Source organism: Neovison vison, chromosome 10, assembly GCF_020171115.1.
Source record: "Neovison vison isolate M4711 chromosome 10, ASM_NN_V1, whole genome shotgun sequence".
NCBI classification, from domain to species: domain Eukaryota; kingdom Metazoa; phylum Chordata; class Mammalia; order Carnivora; family Mustelidae; genus Neogale; species Neogale vison.
In genome coordinates this window covers 58,707,248-58,723,705 of record NC_058100.1, presented here as the reverse complement: position 1 = coordinate 58,723,705, position 16,458 = coordinate 58,707,248, and the positions used below count along the sequence as shown (strand labels likewise).

General features: G+C 38.9%; 1 protein-coding gene across 4 annotated transcripts in view; it reads left to right on the top strand.

Moving 5' to 3' along the window:
- The first annotated feature begins 254 nt into the window (after positions 1–254).
- The window catches only part of RABGAP1L (RAB GTPase activating protein 1 like), a 770,846-nt gene continuing 754,642 nt past the window's right edge, over positions 255–16,458 (top strand). For 2 of the 4 annotated variants that reach the window (XM_044267369.1, XM_044267368.1), the window contains exon 1: positions 255–400. The gene's annotated coding sequence lies outside the window, so the exon portion shown is untranslated. The remainder of the gene's footprint in view (positions 401–16,458) is intronic. The other 2 variants (XM_044267367.1, XM_044267366.1) reach the window with 2 other exon arrangements.

Below are 16,458 nucleotides of genomic sequence, written 5' to 3'. Positions count from 1 at the left end.
GGTCCCCACTCTGACAACCCGAGTTCTGCCCGGTCCTCACTCCCCGGTCCCCATCCCCCGGTCTCCCACTCCAGCCAGGACGTGTACGCGCGTGCGCGCCGCCCCCGAGGGCAGAGAAGGCGCCTCCGCCCTCAGGAGCGCGCACGCCGCGCCGAGGGGCTCGGACGCGCGCGCTCCCGACCCACCTCCTCCTCGGCCCGCCCCCTCCCTCGCCTCTTCCTGCCGGGCGGTCCTCCTCTCCCCCCCTTCTCCACTCCCTCCGCCTTGCTCCCTCCGCCCTCCCAGGGCTCTGGCGGCCGCGGAGTGAACGGGACGGGCCCGGCCGCAGAGCGCGGGGCGGCGGGTGAGACGCGGGATCCAGGCAGAGTTGTTCCGGCCCTGTCCGCGGAGACGTGAGGAGGTGAGGCGAGGGCGGCCTCCGAGGGGCCGGCGGGCGGCCGGGCGGCCAGAAGCCACGGGCCGGGCCGGGGGTGTTGGCGCCGGGGCTGAGGCGGGGGAGGGTCGATTTGGGGGCCGGGTCGAGGACTGGATGCGAGAACACGGTGGGGAGGAGGGCACGGGGGCTTCGGGACTGTCGGTCGCTTCCTGGACCCCCCGGCTCTGCCTGCTGGTCTCTCTTCCTGGCCCGGGCGGGCGGGCGGAGTCGGGGCGCCCCTCACCTGGGGGCGGGGTGGGGACTTGGGCGCTCGCCCCTAGCTGTGCCCTCCTGACATTGCCGCCGCCTCCGCCGCTGCGCCTTGCTTGCTGCCGGGCTCGCGGTCTCAGCAGCCCTGCGTCCGGGGGGCTTGTGGTTAGGATTTTTTTTTTTTTTTTTTTAAACCCACACTCAGGCTTCTCTTCGTGACCGCGTCTCGCCCTCGCGCTCCCCCTGCCTCCCCCTGGCACTTTGCTCCGCTCTTGCTGTTGATGGTTGTGGTTTTGCAGTTTGGGATGGGCTGCGTCCTGAGCAGATCTCTACCTGCAAGGAATGCCCCGTTTCGGACTTGACTGGCCACGACAGCCCTCTGTTAGGTGTGGGTGCTCAGTGTCCTGATAACTGAGTCAAAGTTTCTGAGACTGGGCTAGTACTTTGCACTGGTCGCCAGCGGTGCAGGGCTGGGCGGTGCGTCAGCGTGTGGAAAGGGGCCCCCCCGGCCCCCGAAGGTGGCTGGATGGTGGGGGACTGGACTGACAGGGTTTATTTCTGATTTCAGGGCAGTGTGTGCAGGTAATTGTGTACTCTCCTTGTACCTCTCAGGATTATCTTAGAGATTTTACCAAAATGTAGGTGGTCACTTGCAGAGTTGAAGGTTTCTTGGAAGTGAGGAGAAACGCCAACCTCATTATACTAATTAATGGTAAGGAGAGCTTTTGCTTGCTTGAGAGATTTCAGCGCTGACTGGAAACTGATTTCAAGGCCTGCATTTTTGGTACGGGAAGGTTTAGGGATTTCTAATACATTTAAATTTTCTTCTACTTGGTGGGAAGTAGATAGTTGCTTGTTTGCAGTTCTGAAAACACAATTTCATGAAAACGCTCTGACTTTTCTTCTAGTAGTGTTTATATTTAGCTTTTGCTGTACTTCTGTAGAATATCCAATACGATGATGTCAGAAACTACAAAAATGAAGGTTGCTTGTGGTCAGATTGGAAGTGGATTTTGTCCGTGGAAAATATTGGTCCACAGGCAGCTAGAGCTGGAAAACTGGCCTGTAATTGATTATCTCAGTAGAGTCCCATAGGAAACTGACAACGAAATTGCAGGGGAGAAAGACCAGGTGAATTTGATCCGTTTGTATTTAAATGTTCACCTGCTTGGTGAGTTAGTTGAGACTGGGAGAGAATCTCAGGGTCTATATTAAATCAGTTCAAAGTGTGCTCTGATAGGATATATTAATAAGTCATCTGGGGAGAAGTGGGTGTAGTTGGGTAGTGCTTATATATGAACATATTATATAGCCTACACTGTATTTTAGAAAGCTGGAGACAAGGTAGTAGATCCCAGTGGTATTGGGACACATGGTGAATACACCACACCACCCAGCATGAGAAGGTGTGACAATACATGTATGAAGTTTGTTTTGTTTTTGGCCTGAGTTATTTGATAGGAACTCTATTTATTATAGTTTTGATATTCTGTGAGTTTTGTTCCTTTTTTAATGTTTCATGATTAAGATAATTGTCTTTTCACTCTAGTATTTTTTTTTTTAAGATTTTATTTATTTGAGAGAGAGAGACAGGGAGAGAAGGAATACAAGCAGGGGAGAGGGAGAGGCAGGTTTCTTGCAGAGCAGGAAGCCGGATGTGGGGCTCGATTCCACAACTGTGGGATCATGACTGGAGCCTAAGGCAGAGGCTTAATGACTGAGCTGTCCAGGCACCCCTCACTCTAGTAGTTTTTATGCTGTTTTACTTTGAATGACAGAATTTTGTAAGGCATATGAAACTGAAGTTTTCATGTTTACTCACTAGTGTACAATTTGACTTCTAAAAAGTTATAATTAAAATTTTTTTCTTTGCTTTAACCCAGATTTCAACTTGTTCAGTTACTGTACATTTATTTGAACTCAGATGATACAGCATTAAAGCTGAAAGTCCTTTTATCCATGCTTAATGGAGTAGTTAAAAGAAGGAATTTTGTTGTGCCAAGAAAAAATATTATGAGTGGGAGATAGCCAAGCTTCAAGAGATGAACTTTAAAGAGCATAGTAGCTAAGTAGAAAAAAATTGTTGCATTGGGGGTGTAGAACTGGGTCTGCATTCCATCCTACCATTGTCTTGAAGAGGTATGGGGATGATTATTGGCTGGAAAGAGGGTGTTTAGAGAATGGAGTAGATGTTTTAGTCTATAGTATTCTCAGGCACAGAGCTTTTTTTGTTTTGTTTTGTTTTGTTCTGTTCTGTCTCACAAGTTTTTTTTTTTTTTTAAAAGATTTTATTTATTTATTTGACAGAGAGAGATCACAAGTAGGCAGAGAGGCAGGCAGAGTGAGAGAGGAGGAAGCAGGCTCCCTGCTGAGCAGAGAGCCCAATGCGGGACTCGATCCCAGGACCCCGAGATCATGACCTGAGCCGAAGGCAGCAGCTTAACCCACTGAGCCACCAGGCGCCCTGTCTCACAAGTTTTAATGAGTTGCTACCTCTATGAAGTTCTTGCCTTGTATAAGTGGCTCAGCCACTGGGTCTGAGCGTGACCAGTAGCACAAGGCTATATGAGCGTCTGGTACTGCAAAGATAGCTCAGGAACTTCTTATGGAGATAGTCTTATGACATTTGGCACCAATAAAGTAGAGGCAGAGAAAGTACAGACTTGAACCTGAGTTATGATAAAACCCACTCATATTTTAGAGGAGAGGTTTAATATTGTGAACGTGGAGGAAGACATTGCTTGACTTGACTTGTGGCTTTTCAGAGTGGTAATTAATTTTCAGTTTATGGTTAATATTTGTATTGGGTATAAGTATATGAACCTCAGTGGACCCCTAATAAGGAAGACTTAATGGAATTTAGCAGAATTTGTATCTCAACATTTACCTTTTCATATTTCATTTATTTTCCATATTGCACTCATTCATTAGCTAGGATGCCAGAATTGTTTGAGTATAGCAGTTTGTGCTCATGCTGACTCCTTTTTATCATCTTTTGGTATTTTTTGGTGTAATTTTTGGGGATTTTCCTTGGAAACTTCTAGGCATATACTTAGATGATTTGGAGTTAGATGTGGGCTACAATTAGTAGTCTATCTGAAATTCTGAGCCTTCTTGTTTTCTAAATAGCTTTAAAAATAGAAAACACAATTTTTTATAAACACTTCTGAAAAATCTGGTTACAGACTGTGTTGTTGTGATAGACATAGAACAGCCAAAAATATATTCAAGAAACGTCTCTCCTTACCCAGTTTAGTAAGCTTAAATAAGAAGTAAGAAAGGTTTTTTTTCCCCCCCAGTAAAAGCCTGATTTTCCCAGAATGTCAAGTCTAACAACTGTTGGTTGGTCTGTTTTTTTCCCTTGCTTATTCTAAATTCAACAAGTACATGTCTCTAGTCCATGGCAGAAACTTAATTCTAGTAGAGAATTCTTAGTAATGGAGATCTTGTTTGGGGATGCAGGCTAATTGCTGGAGAAATTGACTGGGAAACATCAGATACAGAAATTGACTTTTTTACAGTACTGTTTTTCTCTGTACCTGAGTTCTCGGTGGAGTGGGGGCATGGGCACAAATGTCACAGTTACTTGGATTTTTTTAATACTATATATTTCCTCTTCCTCTTCCCTTGTCCTCCCAACTCTTTGCTAAGTGAGCCACTTGCTACTAGTAGGAGTGTGTTATGTCCCTCAGATGTGTGAGGCTGAACAAAGGCTGAAAACCTTGGCCCTTTTCTGATACTTCCTAAGCCAAATTTCCACTCCCTGTAAGTTGCCTCCTGGTGTATCAATAGGCATCTCTGTAACTCTTATTTTTTTTTTTAAGGTTTCTTTTTATTTATTTGACACAGAGAGAGATCACAAGTAAGCAGAGCAGCCCAATGCGAGGCTCAAGTCTCGATCCCAGGACCCTAAGATCACGACCTGAGCCGAAGGCAGAGGCTTAACCCACTGAGCCACCCAGGCGCCCCGTAACTCTTATTTTTGAAGAGCAATAAATTGTGGTGGAAAAGAAATTACATATGTAACCAAGAATAAGATATATTGCGTTGTGTAGGACACATGAAAGAGACTAGGAGATTGTTTAGCTGAACATTTATTAAATTGTTTTGACTGTGACTTACAGTAAGAAACACATTTTATACCTTGATTCAACCCCTCCTTCCCCCACACTCAAGTGCAGGCACGCAAAGTTTGGCAAAACGATACTTATCTTTTCAGGACCTTGCTGAAACTGGCTCATCATGTGGCCTTGCAGAAGCAGTGTGCTTCCCTCTTTCCACCCAGCTCCGTGTTCAATGCCATCATGCTGGTAGCTTGAAGCTGGCCATGGCGTGAGGGTATTTATACCAGGGAAATCAGCAAATGATATAGTTTAGGGCCTTTTTTCTTCCCTTTGTATAGCCAGTTGTTGAACATTTTCAGCACACTGCTGCCTACAGTACACATAGATATTTCTAGTCCACCTGATTTCATTAAAAAAATGCTGAGTTTGTCCCCCAAATTGATTTTATAGCCCGCTAATGCAGACAACAGCTTATAATTAAAAAAGGGTTTAGTCCATCCTCTTTTCTTTGCAGATGACCATTCTGGAAGATTGAAGTTGAAGTTTGATACAGCTAGTTATTACCAAAGTCGGGTCTCCAGAATTCAGTGATCTGGAGCTGTTTCTAGTGGACTTTTCTCCTAACTCAAGTCATTCATGTAGCTCAGTCGAGGTGCTTAATATGTGTCAGACATTGTATTAAGCAGTTTGAATAGAGTTGAGCAAGGCATAGACTTTGACCCTCAGGCCTTTTATGTTTATGTGGGGATTAAATGTGGAAAGAAAGATACTATTTGGTAGAAAGTAAGTGTGGTAAAGAAATAAAGATAATGCAGTCTGAGGGTTTGGGGAGAGGAGGGAGCAATCTCTTTTAGTTTTAAGGATAAGGGAAGAGGTGACATTTAAGCCATGCTTTGAAGAATAGATAGGATTTGGACTAGTGGAAATAGGACAAATAGTATGTAAAGAAAGGCCTTTCTGAGCCTCAGGCTAGGGTGATCAGAGGCATAGAGGGAAAGGGCTAAGCAAGAAAGAGTCAGCGCTTGATGGTGAAGAGCCTTGAATGCCAGTTTTCCTTTCTGCTTTTCAGTTTATCTTTCATTTTTGACTCTGGCATCATCTAGTACTTCTTAACATTAGAGAAGTTTTGTATGCTATGTTCTTGATTAGAATATGACCCAGAGAGCACTTGAATATCCTTAGTGTGAAAGCTGAAGGGAAAAATTATCAGTGTTAGGGAAGGGAAGCAACCTCAAGTTTGATCAATCTTAAAATTGTTGGAAAGTAAGGGAAAATATTTTCTTTGTAAGGAGATACCATTATTTTTTGTTCGCCAGATAGATAGCATCAAATGGCTATAATAGAGGAGGAAGGAGTTTTGAAAGTATTTTCAAAGTGCCTTCCAAAATGTGATTTCTAAATGACTGGATCTAAATTCTTGAAGGCAGATCTGGTTTGGCAGAAGGGCAGTCTTTACAGAGCCATGGCTGAGCTGACTAGCTTTCAGAATTTAGGGCAGCAAGGCAGAGAATTTCATACCACGGCCAGATGTGAGGGGCTGATTATTTTTCTACTCAAAGAAGTTCCTTGAATTTCAGCCTTTATGTATTTGACAGCCTGTATGACTGAGGATGTTTTGAAGTCTTGAATGGAGCATCCCTTGTTCCACAGGTGAATTAGGTGGTTAGAAATGAAGATGAGTGACAGTAAGGTGTGTCTGTTAGTCAAATTGACTGTGGTTCTCAAGGTCTTGTTTTCTGATGATTTCACACTTACTGCTTCTAATTAAAATGGCACACAGTTAATTTGAAGAAGTTTTACTTCATTTTGACCTCCCAGTTCTGTAAAAGGTAAAAGCCCTTTTAGAGCGTTGCCCAGGTAACAAGACATACAGAGACTATTAGAAGCATGTGGAAAATTTTGGTAATCTTGGTGATGCAGTCACTATAGTAAATAAATGCTTGGTTGGTAAAAGCTGGCCACTTCTGGATAGTTGACAAAGAATTTTTGGGATGAGCTTTTGTTCAAAATAAATAACAAATTATTTTGTTGCCATACTGTTTTCCTCATTTATTTCAGCTTCTGATATGTAAAATATGTCATCCTATCATTTTAGAGGTTTTCAGCAGTTTCGAATGAACTGCTCCACAGGATAGCACGCCCCAAATAGTATGATAAGGGTTCAGATGCAGCAGGCCTCAGATAGCTCATGCCAGCTCAATGGAGTCGCTAATCGTGTCAGCACAGGGCATTGAGTTTTTTTTTGGTTGTTGTTTTTTGTTTTGTTTTCTGTTTTTTCTTTTTTGAGATGTGTTAAACTTCCCAAATAGGGTTAATTAAAATCCTTCCAAATTTTCTACCATCATTTTTTGTGGTCCTAACTGTGATATTAATGTCTTTAATTGATATTTTGTCTACAAATAAACACATATACATAAATGTGTATTATGTATGTATACACATGAATACCACCCACTAGCTGTTGACATTTATGGTGAAAATATAGTCTACCTGCAAATGATTAAGAAGAAGTGGTCAGACTCTTTGAAGACTGTCATGTGAAGTGACAAATACAAAATAATGCAAATCCCCACAGGGATTTTTTTTTTTTTTTTTTTTTTGTATGCCAAATTTCCAGGAAAGGAGCACATTTAAAAGGGCAAGTATAGAATAGATTCATGTACCAGTGAAGGATTTCTCAACTTCTACCCTACCCCACATATACACCCATATTCTGCCCTTATTATCAGCAGTAAGCAAAATTGTAGGGCTTCAAAATCAGGCTTCTACCACGGGGGATGCAAATAACAAATACTCTTTTTAGAAAAAATAGAAACCTGTGGTTTTCACTTTTGCAGGCTTAAGAGACAGAATGCTAGTTTTTGATAAATGATATAGAATATTTATTCTGTACATCAAGATGTATTTGTAATTTTGAGGGCCTCTGCTAAGAGCATTGTACAAATACAAATGGTTCTTAGAGTGGTTATCAGGAATTTCCTTGAGTAGTCTCTCTGGAGTAATTTATCCTGGTATGACATTTTGAATAGATTATAGTTTAGTGAAAAGTCAACCACTGACAGGAGCCTGTACATATATTGGCAGACAATATGGTTTCTTAGGTTGTTTTCTAGTAATTTTGTTACTTTAGCATCTGAGACCATCAGACCTCAATTATTTACTGTTTCCAGAAAGCTCTTCCCTCATGAACTGTATTCTTTCATTTTAAATCTGTATCTCATATTTGCCCTACTATTAAGGACCATATTTCAACTAACGTTTTGATATGCCTTTGTCCTAGACTTTGTGAAAAGATGAATTACTGCCTATTAGGTTGGTACTGAATAGTAATTCAGTTAATGTCTTCTTTCTTCCATCCATTTTCCCTCCAATATTATAGAATATAATTATTTTTCAAATCCTAGGACTAGCGGTTTACCTATATGAGTGAACCTATAAAATTTTAATGCATGTCTTATGTAGCTTAATTTTTCACAAATGAGTCTAGGTTTCTAAGTTTTGTTTTTTTTTTAAATTCTGAAATGCATTTTGTATTTCTTGTCAACATTGTCAATAGTTTTGATATGTGAAACAGGTTTCTCCTGTTACAGTTGTTTTCACAAACAGTAAAATAGCAGTCTCTACCATTGAAGATATCAGATAAAGTTTTTAAAAGTTAATTTAATAATAGGTTAGAGAAACCAGTTTGTTTAGCAGTTAGTGTGGTACTTCCCATTTTACATATAAATTTCATTGTTTGAATGCTAATCGTGGTAGAATCTTACTATATTACACTGAGGAGAATTTACTTTTTAAAAAAATTTTATTTTTATTTATTAATTTGACAGACAGAGATCACAAGTAGGCAGAGAGGCAGGTAGAGAGAGAGGGGGAAGCAGGCAAGAGCCCTCTGCGATGCGGGGCTTGATCCCAGGACCCTGAGATCATGACCTGAGCCGAAGGCGCCCTGAGAATTTACTTTTTAAAATAGAGTGCTTTAGCAATTTTTGTACTTTGGAGAATTTCATTTAGAAGAGGATAATAGTAGATTTAAAAAATTGTGGTTGGGCTGGGGGATGGGGATGGACAAAAATAGTCATTAAGCTGCAAATAACTAAAAATGCTTTTTGGTTTTGTGGAAGACAAGGTACAAGGTAGGTGAAACACAGGACCTTAATTCTTGATCCAGTACTGTTGTGAAATTCAGAGAGAAAAAGTGATTTACCAAAAAAACTATTTCTTATTTTACATGACGTTGTTTAGTGGATTAATTATATGAGGTACTGTGCATTGTCTACTTAATCTTATGGGGTAGGAGCTATTATACTATTATTCACAGTTTGTGGAGGAGGAAATGGCATAGAGAAGGTCAGTAACTTGCTTAAAATCATCCAACTCATAAGAGGCAGGTCTCCTTTGCTTCTAAATCTGCTTCATAGTGACTCTCAATACTACTCTCTATTGGTGATTCTTCAGATGGGTTGATGATACTTCTCTTACCTATTTCATAGGGTTGTTATGAGAATTAAGAAAATTAAGATTTACGAAGAAAACACCTGTAAATGTGCCTGGTGTTTCGTTTTACTGGATAATTTTTGAGGAGCCAAAGAAATCTTGGAAATATATAAACTCCTATATTACTTTGTAATTACTATATCACTAAAATAAGTTGAACAGATATTTGAAAGACTACTATTTGCATAGTGGAAGACCTATTTAGTGTGGGTCCAGTGGGTCAGCGAGTGAAAGAGGAAAGAAGAAATGTAGGGGTGGATTGGATGATCTCTAGGAAAGTGAATTCTTCTGCAATGAGGAGGAGTATATTATAACATGAGATAACTTCTAAGACCCTTTCAACATCAGGAATCTATGAGTCCTGTAATGGGCGCCTTTTCTTTTAACACCTTGAAATAGCTGGATACAGCCAAGATAATTTTTGTTTTAGCTTGGATCGTCAACAGTCACAGTTCTTTAAATGTTAATTCTTTGCACATAGGTTGAACAGAAGTAAGTAGTTGCTTGGGAAAAGTACAGTTATGTATTTTTGGTTTTCTCCCTCCCAAGATAAAACGGTGTTTTTCAGGGTGTAGTGGGTAAAAAAGGTTTAATGGTATCTGACAAGCTTGTATATAATAGTTTTCATATGACTTTTCCTTAAATTTAGATGTCCTGAGTGTATATGTGCAAAAGAAAGTTACAGGTATGAAAGGTCGTTTTTAATTGTATGGAGAGTTATGGCTTTATCGCCATAAATTCAGTTTCATTCTCTGACATTGTTTTATTCAGCAGACATTTATAAGGCAGAGTATATGTTCTGTGCTCAAGAAGCACAGGTAAGAGGCTGTTATGATGCTGACAGTCATATTGGAGAAACATGAAGAGTGAAGTTTAGCAAGGATGGGGCAGGAAAGGATGTGTTGTATGGGAAAGCTTCAGAGGGTTACGTAACCTGGTCTGGGGTTTCAGGGAAGGCCACCTGAACTATCTAAGTTGAATTGAAAGAAGGCAGGAGAGACATTTTAACTAGAGGTACAAAAATTAGAGGTAAAAAATCTGAAATTGTAACTCTTAGTACCTTTGTAGACCCAGTGTAGGCAGTTCCTCATCTCTCTGAATCATTGTAAAATCCCTAAGTAGATGTCATTTTCATAAGTAACTATAAATAAAGGTTTTTAGCTCTCACTGATAACTTATTTTAAATATAATGCTTGTGGTAGCAGATTAGGAGGAACAGTTTAGAAGAGGTGAGGTGCTGTGGTATCTGTACATACTGATAACAGGACGGTGAGATTGCTGAGATGACAGTAGTAAAGAATAGGAAAAACTATTAAAAAAAAAATCCCCAAATCTAAAAACTATAGATAGCATAAGGTAAACAGCCTTACATAACCTAATTAGCTTTAAAGTATCAATTATATTTCTAATTTGTCAGATTCTCTCTTACCAAGAAAAGGTTAAGTATGTAGTCTGTGCAGTACATTTATGAAGGCATTAAGGTATTTATTGTAGAAAGGTTTTGTAAGGAATACAGTAGAGTGTTGAAAAATGTGGTTTTGAGTTGCACGGATAAGGTCCACTTCTCCGTGGATTTTTTTTTTTAAATTAATACAGTATGGTACTGTAAATGTATTTTCGCTTCCTATGATTTTTATAATAACTTTTCTTTAGCTTCCTTCATTGTAAAATTACAGTATGTAATGCATATAACATATCAAGTATGTGCTATTTGGTTGTTTATGTTACCAGTAAGGCTTCCAGTCAATAACAGGCTATTATTTCTTTTTTTTGTATTTTAACAGTTTTTATTTAAAATCATCAGTTGTTTCTTCCTTCTTCTTCTTCTTCTTCTTATTTTAACAATCAGCTATTAATAGGTAAGTTTTGGGGGAGTCAAAAGTTATATGTGAATTTTCAACTGCAAGGGGGTTGGTACGGTACCCGTAAACCCCCTGCATTGTTCAAAGGCCAACTGTAATATGAAAACCAGAGGGTAAACTCTTATTTCAGTTATCAAATTGCTTATCCAGATGATTGATTTCCAAAGAGTTTTGAATAACCATAGATTTAATTTTCTTCTTATATATGACACACATAGGCCTGCAGATTTTACAAAATACTAAACATTATTAAGCAAGGTATTTACTATGTAACATGGGTTAGAAATTATTTGCTCATATAATGGATCAGAGTTAGGGCCGTTGACCATTTGGATACCAGGTATTTTTGAAGAGTGTGGACTAGATTGCCTTTTTGCTCTAGATGGCTGGTACTTGTGATCTTAGCATAGACATCATCATCTTGAAAGTCTTCACTGAAACTGTAGACTCTCTCATATGTGCTTTCAGAGCATTCTGTTTTCCTCCATGCTGTGATACTAAAACATTGTATTGTACGTTACCTGTTTCTGCATTAGACTATGGTATAGGCTTTTTAAGAGCAAAAACTGTTTTGTTTAGGGATCTGAAATTTGGCTTAAATCTTGAATCTTTGTGTCTTTGGGGAATTCTATCTGTAAAATAGGGATAATAGTATTTATTGCATAGGTTTTTTTTTTTAAAGATTATATTTTTGTTTTAGAGATGGAACACAGGTGGGGTGAGGAGCAGAGGGAGAGGGAATAAGCAGACTTCACACTGAGCAGAGAGTCCAAAACAGGGCTTGATCTCACTTCAGTATCCTGAGATCCTGACCTGAGCTGAAATTGAGTCAGACATTTAACCAACTGAGTCACTCAGGTGCCCCTAGTGTTATTTGTCTTGAATAAGTTAAGGAATGTAGAGGAGACACAGCGCAGTTCCTGGCACGCAGTTAAATTCTCGTAAATGTTCTCTCCTTTCTCCCTATATTGGGCACTTAGGATTTTCAGTAAAACTTTTTAAGTGAATTTGAAAATTGTGTTCCAGCTGAATTGGATCTGTCACTAACCTTATTAATGAAAATGTCTTAAAATGAAAACTACTATATAAAAATACAGTCTTTGAGCTAGATGACAGTAAATTAGTCTCCAAATTGGATTATCAACCAGAAAAGCATTTCTTCGCTTTCATCAAACTTGTAATTGTTATGATGGCAGTGGGTTTAAAGTAGGTGGAAAAGAATGTAGAGTTTCTTTTCCAGGCCTTGTTCACTAGTGTTGGTGGTTATGCCTCGTATGGCCATTATCTTGGCTTTTTAATGATGGGATTGTTATTGATATATTTCTTGGGGAGTTAAGAATTCCGAATCTGACAGACTTATTAGCTGTGTGACCTTGGATAAGTAACCTTACTTCTGGGTTTATGTATCTGTAAAATGAAAGTAATAATAGCTCATGACTTTATGAAATTTAAGAAATAAAATAGGTGCTTGGTGTGTAGAAGGTGCTCTCTACTAGGTGGGTATTCTTGGCCTTCTTTTTTTTTTAAAGATTGTATTTATTTATTTGACGGACAGAGATCATAAGTAGGCAGAGAGGCTGGCAGAGAGAGAGGAGGAAGCAAGCTTCCCGCGGAGCAGAGAGCCCGATGTGGGGCTCCATCCCAGGACCCTGGGATCATGACCCGAGCTGAAGGCAGAGGCTTTAACCCACTGAGCCATCCAGGTGCCCTATTCTTGGCCTTCTTAACCAAGCCAGAATCCTTAGTATTCCTTGCCTTTAGTAACTTTATTTATTTTTTTAAAAATTTTATTCATTTATTTGAGAGAGTGAGACTGAGTGAGAACTAGTGGCATGAACAGGGGGAGGGGGAGGGGTGCAGGGTGAGGGAGAAGCAGACTCCTTCAGAGTTGGGAGCCCAACTCTGGGATTGATCCCAGATGACCTGAGCCAAAAGTAACTTTAACCCTTTGAGTAACTTTTATTCCCCTTTAGTAACTTTAATTGACAGCAGCAAACCAAAAAACAGGGGTTGGGAAGGAGGGGTACCTGGCTGGCTCATTTGGTAAAGCATGCAACTCTTGGCCTCATGTTTGGGGGTTTGAGCCCATGTTGGGCATAGACATCGTTTAAAAAATAAATAAAGATAAAAAAGATAGGGGGAGGGAGAATTGAATGACCTGGGGAATGATGGCAGAAATTTTATGCCAATGCTCTTGACCTGAAATAAGAGACATGGGTGGGGAGGGCCTTTGGGTTTATACGAAGGTTTATGAGTGGAACCAGATTGATCAGATGTGACATAACATTTATATTCTGGCTTAAAACCTCACAAACCAGATGAGTGTTTTTTTTGTTTGTTTTATTTGTGTTCCTAATTACTGAAATACTTAGGATACTAAACTGTTTATTTGATTAGAGAGTTCTTTTTCATTGGGCTGAGTCCAATTTATTCAAGGCTTATGGACTGTTGAATTGTTCCTTTGTGATAATGTGTTAAAGACATTCTAGGAATGATGTATTTTCCCCCCTCTATATCTCTACTGTTTGCAAGGGGAATATATAGAAGTAGGAGGCATAAACCATATCTTTCAGGAACTTGACTGTAGTGGGAGAGTAATATATACATGTATTAAAAATAACTGATTTTTAAAAAGAATTTATTTTATTTTATCTTATTAAAGATTTTATTTGAGACAGTGACTGAGAGAGAGAATGAGCAGGGAGAGTGGCAGAGGGAGAGAGAGAATCAGACTCCTCACTGAGCAGGGAGCCCGACGTGGGGCTCTGGGATTGTGACCTGAGCCCAAGGCAGATGCTTAACCAACTGAGCCACCCAGGTGCCCCAATAACTGATTTTTTAAAAAAGCAGAATTATTGGCTGAAACAATCTGATTATCAGTCAGATTATCAATCAATGGGATAACAATCCCATTATCCTCAGCATCATTTAAGGTATATAATTTTGCTGGAAAAAAAGTCCTAGGCTGTTGTATATGCTGGTGTCAAAAATTAATAGAAAAATTGGAAATGCAAGTTTCTGATTAATGTTAATTTTTTCATCTTATTTGAAAATCTTTATTAGAATTATCTTCTAACATTTTCTAAGAGTTTAAAAAATTACCAATAAATCTTAAAGCATATTTACTTTGTTATCTTTAAATGGGATCATTGAAATGTTGGTTAATCTATCTTTCTAAGCAGTGAATTTAAATCATCATGATTTAGATATTTTTCTATAATAGTATTTTGCTATGTCTCTCCCTTAGGAAAAATCAAGCTGATACCATATTTATTATTAAATCTTTTTGTAATATCTTTTATACTTAAATCGTACACGTTTTGATAAAAAAAATATTGCCAGCCCCCCTTCCCTCACCCTTTACCCCTTGCTCTTTTGTACCTTGATGAATACTTGGATAGAAGAGCATCTCTAATCAGAATGTAGTCTCCTTCTATTTTCCTGTTCCTGTCTTCTTGTCATTCAGATCTCAGCTCTTTTTTCATTTTCTCCAAGCCTTTCCCAAACCACCCAACCAATGAAATGGTCCCCTATTCTAGTCTTGTTCTCCCACATTGCCTTGTGTAGTTGAATTCAGAATACTTATCCCTGTCTTAGAAATTTCCTTCCTTCCCTCCCTCTTTCCTTCCTTATTTACTCTTTTCTTCCCATCCCCCAGTAGCATGTAAGCTTTTTGAGAGCAAGGAGTTTGCTGTTTTTTCACTTAAAAAAAAAAATTATTTATTTGAGAGAGGAGGAAGGGGCAGAGGGAGAGAGAATCCTGACACAGACTCCTCAGTGCAGGGCTTAGTCTCCTGACCCTGAGATCAGGACCTGAGCTGAAATCGAGAGCTCGCTGCTCAAACATTTGAGCCACTCCAGCATCTCTGTTTTTTTCACTTTGGTATCTCTACAGCTCTGAATAAACCACTCAATAAAATTTGGTTGATGGCAGAATGAAGCAGATATTCTTGATCTTAATTAGCTTTAAGACTTTCTTGAAAGTTATTTCACTTCATTTTGCCTTGGTTTTCTTCCTTTGCAAAGTGGGTGGGGGATGGAGAGGCAAGAGATTAAATTGGGTTATTTCAGAAATCCCTGCCATTTAAGGGCTGCTGTTAGCTTATGAGCTTGGAGGTCTATTCTAATGGCATTGGTGAATTCGTGCTGACTTAATTACTTTCTTACTCTGTCTACTGTTGAAACCAGTAGAGTATATTTATATTTGCAATATTACAGCATTGGAGAGTAAACTCTTACTGCAAAATCAGGTTTCTTGGTGTATCTGGATTATTAAAGAGAGCAGATCTGCAACATGATTTCTGTTTCCATGGTCAAATTTATTAAGATAAATTTCTTTGGCATATCCCAGTGCTAGGTTGAACTGAAATGGTATTTAAATATCAGGAAATTTGAGTCAGCTTAATTATTTTTAATCATGAGAGTTATTTAAATGAAATGTGAGATAATATATGTATATAAAATGAGAGTATATAAAAATGTAATTTCTGGAAGATGAATAGCGTTAAATAAACTGTAGTTTTTCGTTTGGTCTATGTGGCTAGAACTTTAGACATTTGGCACTTTCATTCTTCAGTTGCGAAAGCTTTATTGTAAAGAACAAAACCATTTTTTGAAATAGGTAACAGAGATGAACAGATAATTGATAGCAGAGGAAATGTAAGCAACTGGTAGCAGAATGTTAGATCTTATCAGTAACCAAAGAAAGGCTTAGTAAAGCAAAATGAAATACTATTTTATACCCATTTCAGTTTTTTAAAAAATACTAATAACATAAGCCTGGTTAGATTTTAGTAAAGTGGGCATATCAAATATTGCCGGTAGTTTGTAATTTGGCAATATGTATGTAGAATTGTTAGACTGCTCATAACCTTTTAATAAATGTTCAATTTAGTAATTTCATTTCTGAGAGTATTCTAAAGAAATAACAGAAAAAAAGGAAAAGACAGAAAAACAGGTGTTATGTTAGCATAAGGAAATGGCTATAACATTTAAGGAAAGGCGAATATAACATTTAAAGTATGTAAGAAAAAGAGGAATGAACTGATTGCGGATTGGTTAGTGTGGTAGGATTATGGAATGTATTTTTTTTTCCCTAAATTTAACCTCTTATAATAAGAAACTTTTTAATGACTTTTTTTATAATGAAAAAAAGTATAAATAAAGTCAGGTTTTGCTTGCTGTGATAATTTAGTTAGTATAATTAGGGTTGCCAGATCTAGCAAGTAAAAATACATATGATGTTTGGGAGATAGTTACACTAAAAACTACGCTTTATCAGAAATTTTAATTGGATGTCCTGTGTTTTATCTGACAAGCCTAAGTGTAACATATTTTGGTGATAGCTGAGTGTTATGGGGAAATGTTGGGACACTGTGCTTCCCAAATATTTCTAAGTATTGTTTTTAATTCA